Source organism: Corvus brachyrhynchos, unplaced genomic scaffold, assembly GCF_000691975.1.
Source record: "Corvus brachyrhynchos isolate BGI_N302 unplaced genomic scaffold, ASM69197v1 scaffold264, whole genome shotgun sequence".
NCBI classification, from domain to species: Eukaryota; Metazoa; Chordata; class Aves; order Passeriformes; family Corvidae; genus Corvus; species Corvus brachyrhynchos.
Window position 1 is genome coordinate 1,186,209 of NW_008237648.1, and position 15,894 is coordinate 1,202,102.

The window sequence follows — 15,894 nt, forward strand, 5'->3', positions numbered from 1 at the left end:
CAGCTCCGTCCCACGTGACTCACTTCTCTTTCTCTCTGACTCTGAAGCCGCTATGTTGAAGAGTGTTCTTGTTCAGGCTTTATGGTAGAGAAAGCCTCACTCCCTCTGTGCTGCTGGCTTCATGGTGTCTTCTTCAGTTCAGCACGAAGTGTGCTGGCTGCAGAAAGGAGGCTCTGCCGGCTCCCGTTGACTCCACCGGCTCCGCATGGAGAGGAGAAGGACCTGCTTGTCCCCGGAAGCCGCACTGGAAGGGTTTAGCTGTGAGCAGTCCATGGCTGGTTTTAGCTGTGAGCAGTCCATGGCTGGTTTTAGCTGCCTGCGGCTCTGGGACAGTTCCCCCCCAGCGACCCAGGGTCCGTGCCGCAGCGTTGGGAAAGGGGGAAAGGGGGAAAGGGGCAGTGGCCCCGGCCCGGCCTGGCGGGGCCTGGAGGCTCGGAGTCCCCCCAGCTTCCAGCAGGCGAGCTCGGACAAAAGGGAAATCCCGCCTTTCCGTGCGGTTTAAATATGTAAATTGTGAGAAGCGTCATTAGTCTAAAAGACTGTCCATCAACTCAGGTTCAACCCACTACATATGTATATGCTGCATACCCAGGATAATATAAGAAATTTCAATATAGAACTTTGCACTGCATCTGGCACCCGATTTTTCAGGTGTTTTCAGAAACTTGTTCAGATTTAATGATCCCTGAATTTATCCCATAAAACCAAGGAAGCTTGTAAGATAAAAAGTCTTTGATGTTACTCAAAAGACCTGATTAACTTGTGAAAGTTTGAGGGGGTTTTCTGTCCCCTGAGGACAATGAATAAGATAGAAGTGCATGTGCAAGTTCACAGAATTTGAATAGATGAAATATGTCAGAGCACTTCTGCTAAAGCACAACTGTCTGCAGAGCAGAGTCAAAATTTTGTACCACATGCAGACTAAATGCCTTTCTTTAATGTGTGTGGCATATTTCATAGATAGATATGGACATAATTGTACATTAGTACATTAGTCCTTAACTTCAAAAATCTCAGAAAACATGGGAGAGAATTAAAATCAGATACATGAAATACTTGTTTGTGGAGTAAGGGAGACATTGTTTTTCTGTAGTCGCTGTTTGTAATCTGAAACATATTCATCTAACAGCTCTTCTGTATTTTAAAGTGTATTTACAGAAAAAGAAACAATATAAAAATTCTGTCACTGGCTTTCACTAACTTATTTCTTAGAAGGTTTGAAGAAAGCATTCTATGAATGCTAAAGATGTTGACATCTATTTTGAATTAATATCAAGAGTTCCAAAGTTTCTGACAGTCTCATTTCTATTGTCATATATTACTGATTAGGATGTACTCCCTGAGACTCTTTGTGGTGTGCTAATGTTTGGCATTTCTGGAAGCCAAGAGTTGTGTGATATTGCTAAGATTAGACTCTGGTTTACATTGTGTGGATGTCCAGGCCTCAGGGTGGACACCCTGTTGTAAATAAGATGCTCCATCCATGGTGTTAAATTATTTTGTGCTAATAATGGCTGAGGGTTTGCTTCAAATTGGTCCCAGATCACTTGTCGTGGATCAGGGAGGAGTAGATTAAGTTGAATAAGGAAAAATCCTCCAGGGGATAGAGAAAATCACAGACACTGTTGGCCACATTTTAAAACTAACCCTGTTATTGCACCTTCTTTGTGATAACTTGGACACTTCTTGAGTTGGGGAGAAAGAAATATTTTGGGGACATTGCATTATGAAAAATTGATGAAAGCTAGAAATTTGGTAATTGGATGCTTATATCTAGTTACACATGCCCGTCTTTGCTGTTTCCCATGCTCAGCAGTCTTCATAGGAAATTTTGCTGCTTACTTACGATATGTTCTGACTGACTAGAAACAGACATATTTTGTTGTTTATTTGCCTCTGATCTTCACAAACGTCCTTCAGATGTGAAATGGCTTCCCTAAGGCATGAACAAACTCCATGACCTTTTCAATGCACTGAGCGTGTTCATGAGGCAAAGATACCAACATGACATTGATAAGAAATTAGGTACTTTATTAAAATCAAAACAAATCACTGGTGGTGTTCCCCCACACCCACTCCCCTCATTTTCATCTTAGCACTCTTTGTATGGAATTGCTCTTTAAGTGCAGCTTATTATTGCTTTTCTGCACATTGAAAACTTATTTTTACACTACAGGAGGTAAAATTTTGGTATAAGTCTTCATTATCCTTTTTAATAATGGAACTGATGGCACTGCACATCCAAAGGTTTTTCATTATGTTTCTTTATTTAGATTGTTCTTTCAGATCTTTTTATGGGGCTGTTTTATCCATCTGTTCACTTCCCCTATGCTTTTTTGTTTCCAAACTATTTTTCATTCTCTCATGATTTAAAATTATAAAATGATCCAGCCATGAGCTATGATTTTTAGATCTACACACTGAGGTAACAAACTTCTGAGGAATTCTAACCTTTCCAAAAGCTTTTGATGTTTAATATCTTGTTGCATACAGACAGGTAAGTAGCGATTGCATTCTGTATTTCAGTGTAACCTTCATGACTGGCTTTTTGTTTAAGTTCTGGTAGAAGGAGAATTTAAGGGATTTATGTTTTTTCCCAAGTGTGAGAGTGCTTATAGAACTGGTCACATTTCACTCACTTCACTTTTGTCACCTGATAGAATGAACAGTATCTCCAACCATCTTCTGTGGTTGGAAATACATAAAAAGTAACTGACCAACAAACTCTATGGGTATCCATATCAAACTTCATTGCTATGGAGTGATACTGCACTGAGACCTTTCTAATCATGGTCCCTGTAGACATAAAAAATATTTTGCATTCAGGATGCGGAAGCATTAATTTTTTCCTTGCACATGAAATGTCTCTTACTGCTTACAGGATTTCAGATGTTCTCTTAGAGTAGTCTAACTGATGAAGAGCACCCTATTTCAGCTGTAGGCAAGGAAAACAAATGGGGGGGAAAAGCATTCTTGATAACAAACGTACATCCTTTGTATACCATTTCGTTATTCATCTTTTAGTCAGAGTATATCCTGACTCTGTCATTTCACTAGGCAAAAAAAGGAAAAATAGCATTTAATTTTTTTTTCATTTTGAGAACTTTCAGTTAAATTCATCATTTGGGGGGTCCTTTTCTTAAGCCTAGTTTATTAGAACTCTTAGAGTTCTTTACAAGTGCAATTTCTGGAACAGCTAAATTCAAAGCAAAATAAAACAAACTGAAACAGAATATTCAAGAAAGCTCCTTTTTTATCTTTAAAACTATCATTGCCAGATCAAGGTGATTGTAACTCATGGTAAGTAAATTAGTAAATTATTGTAAATATGCAGCTTTCTTAAAGATGTTCAGAGATGTTTATGCAGTTTAGTTAGTTTTTGTACTGGAGGCTGAATATAAAGATTGCTAGACTAAATATGTAATAGATTCCCTATTTTTAGTGCATACACTTGTGCTAAAGTGTACCTCTAAGTGTCTCTTTTATCTGAGTCCTTAAAATATACTTTCAGCCAGGATATCTGCATGCTGTGTGGTAGTGAATTTTGTAATATCAATTCTATGAGTATCCATGTGTATGCATACATACATACATATGTCTTTTACAATCAAAAGAATTTCCTTGTATTTTCTCAGTTCAGACCTGATTAACAATGCCTTAGAGACTGATTGTGAGCAGGCAAATGAAGAGCTTGGGAAATAAGTGTATGGTGTTATGCCTATGCAAGAATGATATTAATAGTGATGTGAATGAATGGATTATGTTGTGTTCCCCTACATACAAGTCCCAGTGAGCAGTTAGTGAACATCAACAGCTCCATGCTATAGCTGAAGGAATTAAAGAGGATAGTGAAATGATGGGCCACTGCTTCTTTGACAGGCACAGGAAAAGAACATGGTTCCCTGGTTAGCCACGTAAAGGGCTAAAGAAGGGAAATAGCAAAGAGAGCACATTTTGCCATGACAAACTCAGATGTTAGATATATGCATGCCTGAGCAAAATAAATTTTTTTAATGTATGTATATGTCACTAATTATTTATCTCCTTCATCAAACATTTAGCACATTTAGCTATGGTGAATGTACAATTCATCACACTTGGCCACTGATTTCGTTCTTATATTTATTTAATACTCTTTTCAATAAGAGTAACTGAAAAGTGAAAATGAAAACATTTATCTGCTGACATCCATGGAGGTGAGAATTTGCTGCTGGCTTTTTGAATTGCTGCCTTGTTTCAAATAAGTGTAATTTAGCTATAGCATACTGAATGGGCACTGCTGGTCTCCATCCTTCAGATATTAAGCAGAAAAACATGATACATTTTTTTAGCCTCCTGATGCTTAGTCTAAACATTTTTTTAAATTAAGTTCAGATGAGTATGTGAGGCTTTTTCTTCATTCCTTCAAGTCCATCTCCACAAATTATTAAGAAAGTTTCTAATATAGAAGTTGGGCAATAGATATTTGCTCTTTCACTTTAATAGTTGCATCTGTCCCTGTCTCTTCACTGCATTATCAGGGTGGTTTTTTAGGTATCTAGTTGGTCCAATATGCCCACAATAATCACTGACTCTGATATTCTCCTCCTGAGGAATACTCAGGAACAGGAATACCATTGGAAACACAACTGAATACAATGTATGAGAAGAAGGAATAGGCCTTTGAAGAGGAGCAAATGTGTACATGGACTATATTTCTTCTAATGCTAATTGTTAAAGTCCTTATTCTTCCTCTCCAAAAACATCACATAAATGCAGTAGCATGAAAAGTGAAAAAGTATCAACAGACTAAGTCAGTTGGGAAATCCTTGTTCTGTTTGAGATTGTGGTTCTTATTTGGGTTGTGGTTTGTTTTTTTTTTTTTGTCTGAAGAAACATTTTACAGAGGGAAAAATTACGTTTTTTGAAGTAGGTTTGCTTTTCTTAAATTAGAGTGTGAATATTTTTATGTTGCTTTTCCTTCATACTTATATATAATATCTCCTTCTGTTCTGCTGAGAAAATTCCCCACAATTAAGTGAGATGTGTCAGCCATGTAAAGTGAAGGGTCTTGCAGTTTCCATTCTTACATTTTTTGCAGCCAGAGAAGAAGTCAAGAGTGAAAAAAATGGTAGGGAGAAGTTTGTCATTTCACCACCCGTGGTTATTTTGTTCTGTCAGTCTTGCAAGCAGAACTTAACTGTTGTACAGTCTATAGTGTTGGGTTTTTTGGTTTTTTTTTTTTCCATCCTGCCAAATAGGGGGCACATCCCGTGCAGCTGTATTACAGATAAGATATAATAAACAACTAAGTCCGAACAAGAATTCTTGGTCTTCTACCTTTTAATCCAAACTTTGAGTAAAAGAACACGAAATCCGGAAACAGAGAAAATTAACAATTAAGCAACAGTGTGACATTAAAATGGTTAAGTGAAAAGCTGTAGACTTAGCCTATAGTGTGACTAGCCAGAAGTGACTCCTTTACAATCACAATTTTTGAAGAAGAATTTTAAGGTGGAGCTAGAAGGAATTTTTTTCAACAGTGCTACTGAAAATGATTGAACTACTTCTTGTTTCCTAAGGCCTTATTTAGTTGCATTTTCCCACTTGTATTCAAAAACAAATTATGAAAATATTTTCCATGCACAGGAATGACTTCCTGGTAGCCTTTCCGCTCTAATCTGAAGGTAAGACTATAACTGAAATTTATTTCAGATGAGGAACAAACTCCATTATGGGAATCTCCTGTACATGTGAAAAATGAGAACTTACCTATGATATTGCTAAGCAACAGGGAGCCTATAGGAGTCTTCCTACTCTTTATCAGCAGTTTAGAATGAACCCTTCCTAGCTGCAACAAAGGTGAGTAAAGACTTGTGAGAGGGTCCAAGCCAGTGCTGAATTTACTGTTCATTGTCTTCACTACTAAAAATAAAACTGATGAATTGGAGCTGTATCTAAACAAATCTTCCCTAGATTTGTTCCTTTCTAAAATACACTGAGTACAACATGGAAATTAATGAGCACATGTACTGGACTTGAAGTGCTTGATCAGTGAAGAAATCAGTAAACGGAGAAGAAAAACATTCTAAAGGAAGAAAGATGAATGATGACAACAACGAGAATATTAGAAGCAGTAAGATCAGTGTCATAACCACAGTGTTTTGCTATCATTCCATTCAACACATACTATCTTCAGTGCTGTTCGTTGTCTCCTTGAGAAGGAAAGGGTATGTGTGGAAAGAAGAGTGATGAAGCAGACATGAAAGAGAATGCAGTTGCATTAAGTCCTATAGCTGGCAGCACTTTGGGCCCATTTGTTAGGGGGAAAGGAGCAGAATAGCATGGGCATGCATTAATTCACAAAAAAAATCAGAAGTCATCTCCTTCCTTATCTCCACCAATTTCATGTTCAGCATCTCCATTGTAGCTACGATGTCTTGAAAGAATTAGAAGCAGCCTGATTTCCATTAATGCATTAATAGTGTTGTCCCAGTTTTCAAGGAGGGCAAGAAGGAGGACCCTGGAAACTACAGACCTGTCAGTCTCACTTCAGTGCCCAGCAAAATAATGGAAAAGATTATTCTGGGTGGTGTTGAAAAACACCTGGCGGAAAATGCAGTCATTGGTCACAGCCAGTACAGCTGTGGGGGAAGTCCTGCTTGTAGAAGCTGGTTTCCTTCTGTAAGATGGTAACTCAATTGATCTAGAAAAGCTAGTTGATGTAATCTCTTTGGACTTCAGGAAAGTTTTCAATATTGTCTCACACAGTATCCTCCTGGACAAAATGTCCAGCCCACAGCTGGATAAACACAGCATGGGTGAGGTGGGTGAGCAACTGGCTCGTGGGTCAAACACAAAGGGTTATGGTAAACAAGATGACATCAGACTGGTGAGCTGTCACTAGTGGAGTTCCACAGGGCTCCATCCTCAGCCTGGTTCTCTTCAGCATGTTCATTAATGACCTTGTGCCGCAGGACTTGAAGGCATACTAAGTTTTCTGATGATACTTAACTGTAAGGAGCTGTCAACTCCCTCAAGGGCAGAGAGGACCTGCAGAGAGACCTCAGCAAACTAGAGAGATGGGAAGCGGCCAACCATTGAAATTCAACATGGAGAAGTGCTGGATTCTGTGCCTGGGATGGAGCAACCCTTGTTTTGTGTATAGACTGGGGAAAAAGAGGCTGGAGAACAGCGCTGTGGAAAGGGACATGGAGGTCCTGGTTGACAGAAAGTTGAATATGAGTCAGCAGTGCCCTGGCAGCCAGGAGGGCCAACGGTGTCCTGGAGGGCATCAGGCACAGCATTACCAGCTGGGCAAGGGAGGCAATTGTCCTGCTCTGCTCTGCTCTGCTCTGCACTGCGTGGACTCACCTGGAGTCCTGGGGACTGCTTTGGCTGCCACAATACAAAAAAGACATTAAGCTATTAGAGCATCCAGAGAAGGACAACAAGTATGTTGAAGGGTCTGGAGAAGAATTCTCATGAGGAGCAGCTGAGGCTACTTGGCTTGTTCAGCCTGGAGAAGAATGAGGGAGACCTCATTGCAGTCTATAACTTACTCATGAGGGAAAGTGGAGGGGCAGGTACTGACCTCTTCTTTCTTACAGCCAGTGGCAGTACCTGAGGGAATGGCCTTGAGCTGTGTCAGAGAAGATTTAGGTGGGATATCAGGAAAAGGTTCTTCAGCCATAGGATGGTTGGGCACTGGAACAGGCTCCCCCAGGAAGTGGTCACAGTGCCAAGCCTGTCTGAGTTCAAGACACATCTGGACAATGCTGTCCGGTACATGGTGTTATTCTTGGGGTGTCCTGTGTGGGGCCAGGAGTTGGACTTTATGATCCTGATGGGTCTCTTCCAACTCAGCTTATTCTATGGTTCTATAACATGAAAATGAGACTGGAATGAAATTAGTGTCAAGTATTGTATGTTATTTTCTTTAATGTTGCCTGTCCTTTGTCAGCCATTTGTGTCATGCTGCAATACACAGAGTTAGGTGAACCTTTGGTCTGAGCAAACCCTGCTCTAAGGGTAAAGGGATGAGAGAAATATTTGGATATGTAAGACCAGGATGCTAGCAGGTTTGGGAGAAAATGAACTAAAATTTTACAGGCAAGATGATGAAAGAATCAGCATGTAAAAGGCAATATTGGACTATTGTCTGGGAAGAAAGAGATATGAGGGCCTTAAAATGAGTTTAAATGCTTCAGATATGGTATTTCTTCTCACTTGTCCCACACTGAAAGCAGAGGTTGCTTATGGAGTTTGGTGCCCTGCAGTTTAAAACACAGTGAAAAGTCCATTTTCATAATAATTGAAAGATCGGAAGTCATTAATAATTTTGTTGCTTTAAAGACTGCAATAGCTGATCACTCTTCTGAAAACTTTCTGGCTGTTGAATACTGAGGATGACTAAGGCACTTTGATGCTGTCCGTCTCAATGCCATTTTACTTTGCAATGTGGTTTCTGGAACCAGGTCTAAGACCTCAATTTCTCTTCTTTCAGGCTAGCAGCTGATCACTGTACAAAAAATCCCCCAAAAGATATGTACATGTTCTCTGCTTTGGCCAAATGAATTTTGCTGTCATTAACAGTAACCCATTTAAAGCACAAATAAAAAACATCTGCAGTAATTTCCATTAATATGTCAGCATTTATCTTGTCACCATATAGTAACTTCTTAGAGTCGACAGTTATTTACTTCCCTGAGTGCAAAAAGAGAAGCAGCTTTGCTGCTGATGCTAAAGGAATGTAATTAGAGGGGAAAATACAGACATCTGTTAGGTTGTTTGAAAAATGGGTTTTTTGAAAATAAGGTGACACAAAAATGTGCAATGGCTTTTACATGCATCTAAACTGGGGAGAGATAAAGACCTTTATAAACAATGTTTCAGGAGTCTAGTTTAAAAAAAGAGTGCAGAGTTGCAATAACTTAATGAGTCATCAAAGAAGGTTGAGCAGTTCGCTGTCTATTAAACAGAAATGATTTTTCCAGAACACTCAGGGATAATAGCAAAATGAAATGGCTCATCAGTACCATATGTTTTTTTAAAAATGCAACCAGGTTTTAATACCTTTAAGAAGATGAAGTTAGAGAGTTCACAAGCACCAGCATCATGGTTACTGAGATTTGGATGTATGGTATAGATAGTAAAGTCAGTGCCATGAAAGCAATTCTTGGTAACAGTCGCAAGCATGTTCCTGTTTGGTTGGGGTTTTTTTTTGCTTGGGATGAATCTGACAGTATGTGCTTTTATTAAGTTCAGATCCACTGAAAACCCCAATAGGCATTTCCTGATTTAGTCATATATTCTGCTCATCTTTTATCTAAGGATGGAAAAGTGTGTTCACCTAAAATAAGAATTGACCAAAATTTTGCTGGAAAAAGTCTCTAGAAGTAATCATGCATACCTGGTTCCTTTCAGGTGCATACACTATTGCATTTTCTTCTTTTCTTAAAGCTTCTTATTTCCAGAAAGGCTCAGCATTGGGGCTGTTTCATCAGAAGAAAAGCCAGAGATCCAGCAACAGGTCCAAATACTGCAGTTTTCAGGCATACTTTTTCATATGCCTGTTGCATGCTGTGAAGTTCTTGCAATAAGGGTTTTACTCACGTGTCATGTAAGAAAAATACTATGCGATGTAATGAGTATTTATTCCCTGACAGCAAAATGTAGCCTTCCCACTTGTGTTGAGTGTTATCTTCATATTTTAACAGGAAAAGATGAGGGACAACAAAATAGTAGCATTTTAATAGCACTGAATGATGATAATAGGAATAAAATGTGCAGCAGCTAGATGGCTATGATGTAGCAGTCAGTAACAGCAAGCAGGAATAAAAATAAGTTTTGCATGGAGGCTGTTTTAAAATTTAGTTGTGAATTTTATTTTGCTTGTTTTTTTCATTCTAACAATAGAGTACAATAGTGTTGCAAATAGCTACAGGTGGGATCTGGAAAGGAAAGATTTTGTTTTAATAAGGATAATGGAACTGCCTCTATTTGATGCATCATATGTTGAGCATAGCTAATGCACCTTGTGCCTAAAGAAACGATAGCATTGACTGGCCCACAATGGTGGATCTGCACACTCATGGTCACGCGACCACAGTGACATCTGAGCAAACCAGAAAGATCTGCTATTGGAGTTAATGACTGGAGTGAAATGGGAGCAGAGCCTTTTCAGACAACAGAAGAAGTTGATTTATGTGCACTTCAGACCTCTCTCTTGTTAATGGCCTGAAAGGAATTCTCAGCTGAGGAAAACATTTCTCTCTGTCACTCGATAAAAGACTTAGTTGTCACTTTGAGTGCACTAACTGAAAGAGAACTTGACAACCATTTCACACCATATGGTATTTCCTGCTTCAATTTGTTTTAAATGTTCAGATTCTTGTACAGCCTTAAAAAAAAATAAAAATCTTGGTGTTTCTCCAACAGATGAATAGTTTTAGTAGTACTACTTCTATTAACATAAAGATACAGTTTCAAGCAATAAACTCTAATGTGGGGGCTGGTCCATGAAAGAAAAAAGAGGTGCATATTTCTTAAGTATCCCATCTGTTGATTTACTTCAGTCCATCTTTAGGTAAGCCAAAGGTGAAAGTCCAAAAAAAAACTTCGAGAGGAAAAGGCGGGGGTATGATTCCTTCAGGAAGAGATAGGCAAACAGAATTTAAGCCAATGGAAAGAAAGATTAAACCAAAATAATGAAGAATATTTTTTAATCTCTTGACATTGCATTATTTATTGTTGTTTTCCTTCTATTGGCTGAACAGAAGAAAACAGATAGAGACCTTCTAAATGTTGCCTGTGCCAAAGATATGCATTTTTAAAAATATACTGCTATGCAGTTATCAGGTGATTAAATAAAGTTTAACTTTACAAATTAGGGTGTTGAATATGGTAGACAGTGTAAGTAATTAGTAATTATCATGTTAAATTAGGAAGGTGTTTATGCCCATCCTTTGAAACTAGTCTATTACAATGTTCATGAAGTTAAAAGCATTAATTTTGCCCCTTCTTTCTCATTCCCTCTTTCTCATGCCAACAGGTGGAAACAATTTTTTTTCATGACATAACTTGTCCTGCTAACAAACAATGCTGATTATAGAATGCTTCCAGGGAATGCTAAGAAATTTAGGTGGATGACAATGTGGGATTTTCAAGAACTTGCCTGTTGGAAAGCACACTATTTGAAATTGCTACTATGAAGGGAATTCAGGAAAAATTCATTTGAGGGTGTTGCCCTCAAATAGAAGGAGAGAGAGAATTGCTGAATGTGTGTTTCTGGAGACGCTAGAAAATCCGAAGTTACATTTCTTCTCTTTAGCCACGTGTCAAAGGGTTATTTGTTTTCTATAGCTAAAGAAAATATTACTTGTTATTTTTGTGGCCTTTACTTTAACCAGGATGGTTCTAGTGAGAAGGGAAAGGAAGATGTGTCACCACTGTTTGTACACTTGCTCAGCTGTGGGAAGAACTAACCGACTAGTATGTAGGTTCCAGCAGACTTGTACAAGTACTATCTGGCCTTAAAAAAGCACTACATATAAACACAGAAACACAGATTGATTTGGGTTGGAAGAAACTTTAGGGATAGTAAAATGGTATAATGTTAAGCAAAATTATGGTTTTATAACAAGGTGTGACAACCAGCAAGACATATTCATGCATAGAACTGCTATTAAAAAGAATAACCCTGAAAAATGCATCCCAAGCTTGGGAGATGGAGAGGTAGTGGAATTCAAAATTATACGAGGTAGAAAAGGGTTACAAGCATCGCAGGTCACTGGGCCTGATGGTGTTCCTGTGAAAGGCAGTATATATGCCAAAAATCGTAGTCATGTTAGACAATATCTCCCTTGTAAACCCCCCCTACAGTCTCCCTTTCCTAATCCCACCTTTCCCTTTTACCCTCTGTCCTATTACCCCCAGTGTATTCCCAATCCGTTTTTTCACCCATGGTTTCCCTCACAAAACCATGCTTTTGCCAATTGTTTCCCCAAAAATCCCTTTCCAATGCCGAGTGGGGGATGAAAAGGGGGAGGGAAGAAGTTAAACCCTCTCCTGCCTCAGTTTCCCCACAAAGCATGCTCAGAGAGTTCTGTCTCCCTTCTGTCAGCCCTAAGATGTTCCACAGAATCTGTTTGGACATTTAAAGACTCAGGAGGGTGGCTTGTTTTGTCTTGAAATGGTTCTTGTTAGGTTTATCCAGTTGTTTTCATTCTCCTTTTATTAAAATAAAACGGGTGAGGTGTTGGGGTCCCTCCCCTGCCATGTAGCCCTGGGAGAGGGGCCCTGAGGGCACAGACACGGGGTTTGCCTGCCCCTGCTCAGCCTCGTTCCCATTGGTTGGTTTGTGTTCCCCTGCGCGGGCCGAAGGACCCTTGGTCCCGTGACGGTTAACAGTTCCTTGGCAGAGCTCCGGCCATGCGGCTGGAGAAATAAACATCTCTGAAACAGCTAGCAAGAATCTGTCTGTCCATATATATTTCCTTTCCACAGGACTCCTGGTTTGATATATGCGTGTTGCAGTATCCCCACTGCAACAATTTTTCTCATGCAGAGTTTTTCTCACACACAGGCCTTTTGCTTGCAGGCCTATTGCTTGTACAGTTCTTTTACTGATCCCATAATTCTATCAATGATCCATGCCCCAGATCCTTTAATAATTGCAACATAAGGTCACCCCAAGACAAGTTGGTTTAGACCACTAGTGAAGATTTGGAGTGATTCCTTCATCTGTCTTCACTTACCATGCATTGTTTTTTTTCCTGTGTTTTTCAGCATGTAAAGAAAAACCATTTCTTTTGAAGGAAGGGAAATCAGAGGCTGTTCCCCAAAAGAATCTATCACACTGCCACCCTGAGATTCAGGAGAGCCTTGTCGGCTCTTCATTCAACATTTGCAAACCCTTGCTCTAGCATTCCTGGTACCAATTCAGGTAAATTTACTACTTTTCTATTGATGTCTTCAGAGTTGTTGGTGAAGAGGTTGCTAGAAGTCTGTGGTAGACTCTAGATGTTTGGCTTGGAGCTGTAAAATGAGAACTTGTCTGTATGTCTGTGTGTCTGTGTGTCTGTGTGTGTGTGTACTAAAAAAGCAAGTTCTACAAGGCATGTTAGCCAGTGCTGTATTCTATACTGAGATAAGACACTAATACTGATATCAATGTAGCACTTAAGTAGCTCATAAACTACTGAAAGCTCTATGACCTGCTTTAAAAGTGAAAAACAAAAAATCTAAAAAGAAAACACTTCAGCCCAAATCCCTGTTTCACTGATCAGGCTGCTATTTTTAAATATACACTTATGCTGTATGTGTAGACTGATCAAAATGGTAGTTGTTGCAATATTTTGGAAGGGATGGATATTGCAGTGAATCCAACTGTGCGTCATGCTCCAGTGTGTGACTCCAGACCTTCATGTTACCTTTGTTTTCAAGAGGCAGTTCAGTTAAATGTCACACTGTCTCATATAACCTAGACCTTGACAGTAATTTATTCTTGAACACTGCTTCCTCTTATGGCTGCTTCTTTGCTTACATATTTCTTTCAAATTCAATGTAGTTTGAGATAAAGTTTACCTAAGTACATCAAAGGGAATTACAGTGCTGAAGAATAATCTGCCAAGTGAAGCTAAAATTTAAATTATGAAACATTTAAGTATTTTGTGTTGTGAACTGGCATTGCTTTGCTCATGTATCCTCTACACCAAGGATAAAATTTCAAAGATAGCTGCCTAAACATTTATTCTCATTGCTTAATAGAAATCCAGTTGCCTTAATTAAGTATATAATCTAAGTTTCCCTATATTTATAATAAAATTCCTTTAGATAGAGTTTCCAGTATTGTCTGACTCCATACAGTGACAGCGATTGAAACACAGACCAAGCAGTGATACTGCAAGGACATTTATTAGTAAAAGGCACTGATATTTATACTGTTTTAGCGTCTGCATAACAATTTCCACTTGTTCTGTCTATGTGATAGCTAATGCATAGCAAGCCACAATGTTACTTCTTCTTTTACACAATTGCTTATCACAGCAGGATGTTCCATAATCTTCAGCAGAGTGTTCTGTTCTTTGTAGAAGGATGTGATTTCTGCAGTTCTTATTTCTCATTATTCCTGCTGGATGGACCAACTTCAGTAAGTCAGCTGTGCAGTTTTAACTCATTCTACTCTGCAACACTTCCCCCTTTCTGTTCTACATACAGCTCGTGCTGAACTGCATTACTAACCATTCTTTATATACATTGCAATAAGCAAGGCACAATCATAAAAAGGCACAAAAATATTCCCAGTACATAAATTCCCAATTGCAATAGCCTCTCAGCCCATCTGGAGATATTCAAACACTGGAACAGTTGACCTAGCCAATCCTCTCTGTCATCCTGTTGCAGCTTCTTAACATTTTCCTCCAGTTTCTGAATGCTGTATAGCATATGGCATGTTGTGCCAGTTTGGGCAAATTTGGAAATATATCCTCTGAGAGAAGGCAGGTTACAACCACCCCTCCCCCACCAGGTTCAGGAAAAAATTAATTTTCCTCAAAGGAAAGTGAAAGAGACAAAAACTATTTATTCAACAAACACGCAGGAAAAGGATAATAATGCTAAATAATAAAACCTCTCGCTGTGGAGAGAAAAACCTGGGAAAATTTCAGAGTCCTTCTGTAGGTAGCCTCTCTCCTCCTCCTCAGAGCTGGGATGTGGTGGTGGGCCCACCTCTGTTGGGAATGTTAGAGGATCAGGGACATGGATCATTGATAGAATTATGGGATCAATAAAAGAACCGTAGCAAGAGCCTGCAAGCAAAAGGCCTGTGTGTGAGAAAAACTCTGCATGAGAAAAATCCCTGTGTGAGAAACAAGCATGAGAAACAAGAAGGGAGTTTGAGAAGGCACAGCTGTGGAGATAAGACCCGGAGGGAGGAGGGTGAACTCTGAATTCTTTTAATCATAACATAACTGTAGAAGCTTGCCAATGTAAGTCCAATTATGTAGAAGTAGAAATGTGCTTTGATAAGCTTTAAGCCATTTAAGAGTTAACAAGCTGGTATACTATATAAGTGCCTTTGGGTTGCTAATAAACAGAGCTTGCTTTTATCAACCACATTGGTTTTGGACTGCAATTTCTCCCCCTGCTGGAGTTCACGGACTTTTTTTCAATTCCAACACACCTCCAGGGCCAAGGCCTCGGTGGAAAGTCCTCCCAATGTATTCTGATGTTGAAACCGTCCAGCAGAGAAGAAGGAAAAAAACGAAGTCCCAGGAAAACAAAAGTTCAGCTCTCCATCTCTCTCCAGAGAAAAAGGCTGAAAACTGGTTGGAAAGCAAGCAGTGTTTCCTCCTGGTCCTCTCTCTTGCCGCAGCAGAACACAGAGCAGTCTATGTGTATATCTTTGTGTCCTTGAAACATGAAAACAAACTGCAAACTGCTTTGAAAGTTTTGTTCGTCTTTTTCTCTCCCCCCTCTCAGCCTCAGTTTAAAGGCATAGAAAGACACAAAATTAATTTCTGGGCATAGGGCAGCAATATGGGATACACATCATAAAGTCACCCCAAGACACATGTATAGATTGAGAATAATCAGATAAATTCATACAACACATTCCTTCAAAATCCTGACATCCATGACCATGGGCTAACAACAAAAAATCAACAGCAGCACAATTTTGCAAAGTAGCATGGTGTACAGAATCAACATCTGCCAAAAGGCCAGAAAGAGCAATAGAAGTTGCGTTAGTTTGTTGGGTCAGCCAACAGCCAAGCTTTCGCAAGGTTGCACGGGCTTTGGCTGCTGCAACACCTGGAATTAAAAGTGAAACACTCTCAAGAAGTGGGGGATTCCAAAACTGTGCATTTGGTTCACAGTCTTTGGTAAATTCATGAAGTGCACGCCTGTGTCAGT

The 15,894-nt window shown here is 39.3% G+C and overlaps 1 long non-coding RNA gene across 1 annotated transcript; it reads right to left on the reverse strand.

Moving 5' to 3' along the window:
* Positions 1-6: 6 nt before the first annotated feature.
* LOC108446183 lies at positions 7-14,965 on the reverse strand. Its single transcript, XR_001861306.1, has 3 exons — positions 14,953-14,965; positions 7,258-7,263; positions 7-128 (listed from the first exon to the last, which is right to left on the reverse strand). It is a non-coding gene; the product is annotated as an uncharacterized LOC108446183 (long non-coding RNA).
* Positions 14,966-15,894: the final 929 nt, after the last annotated feature.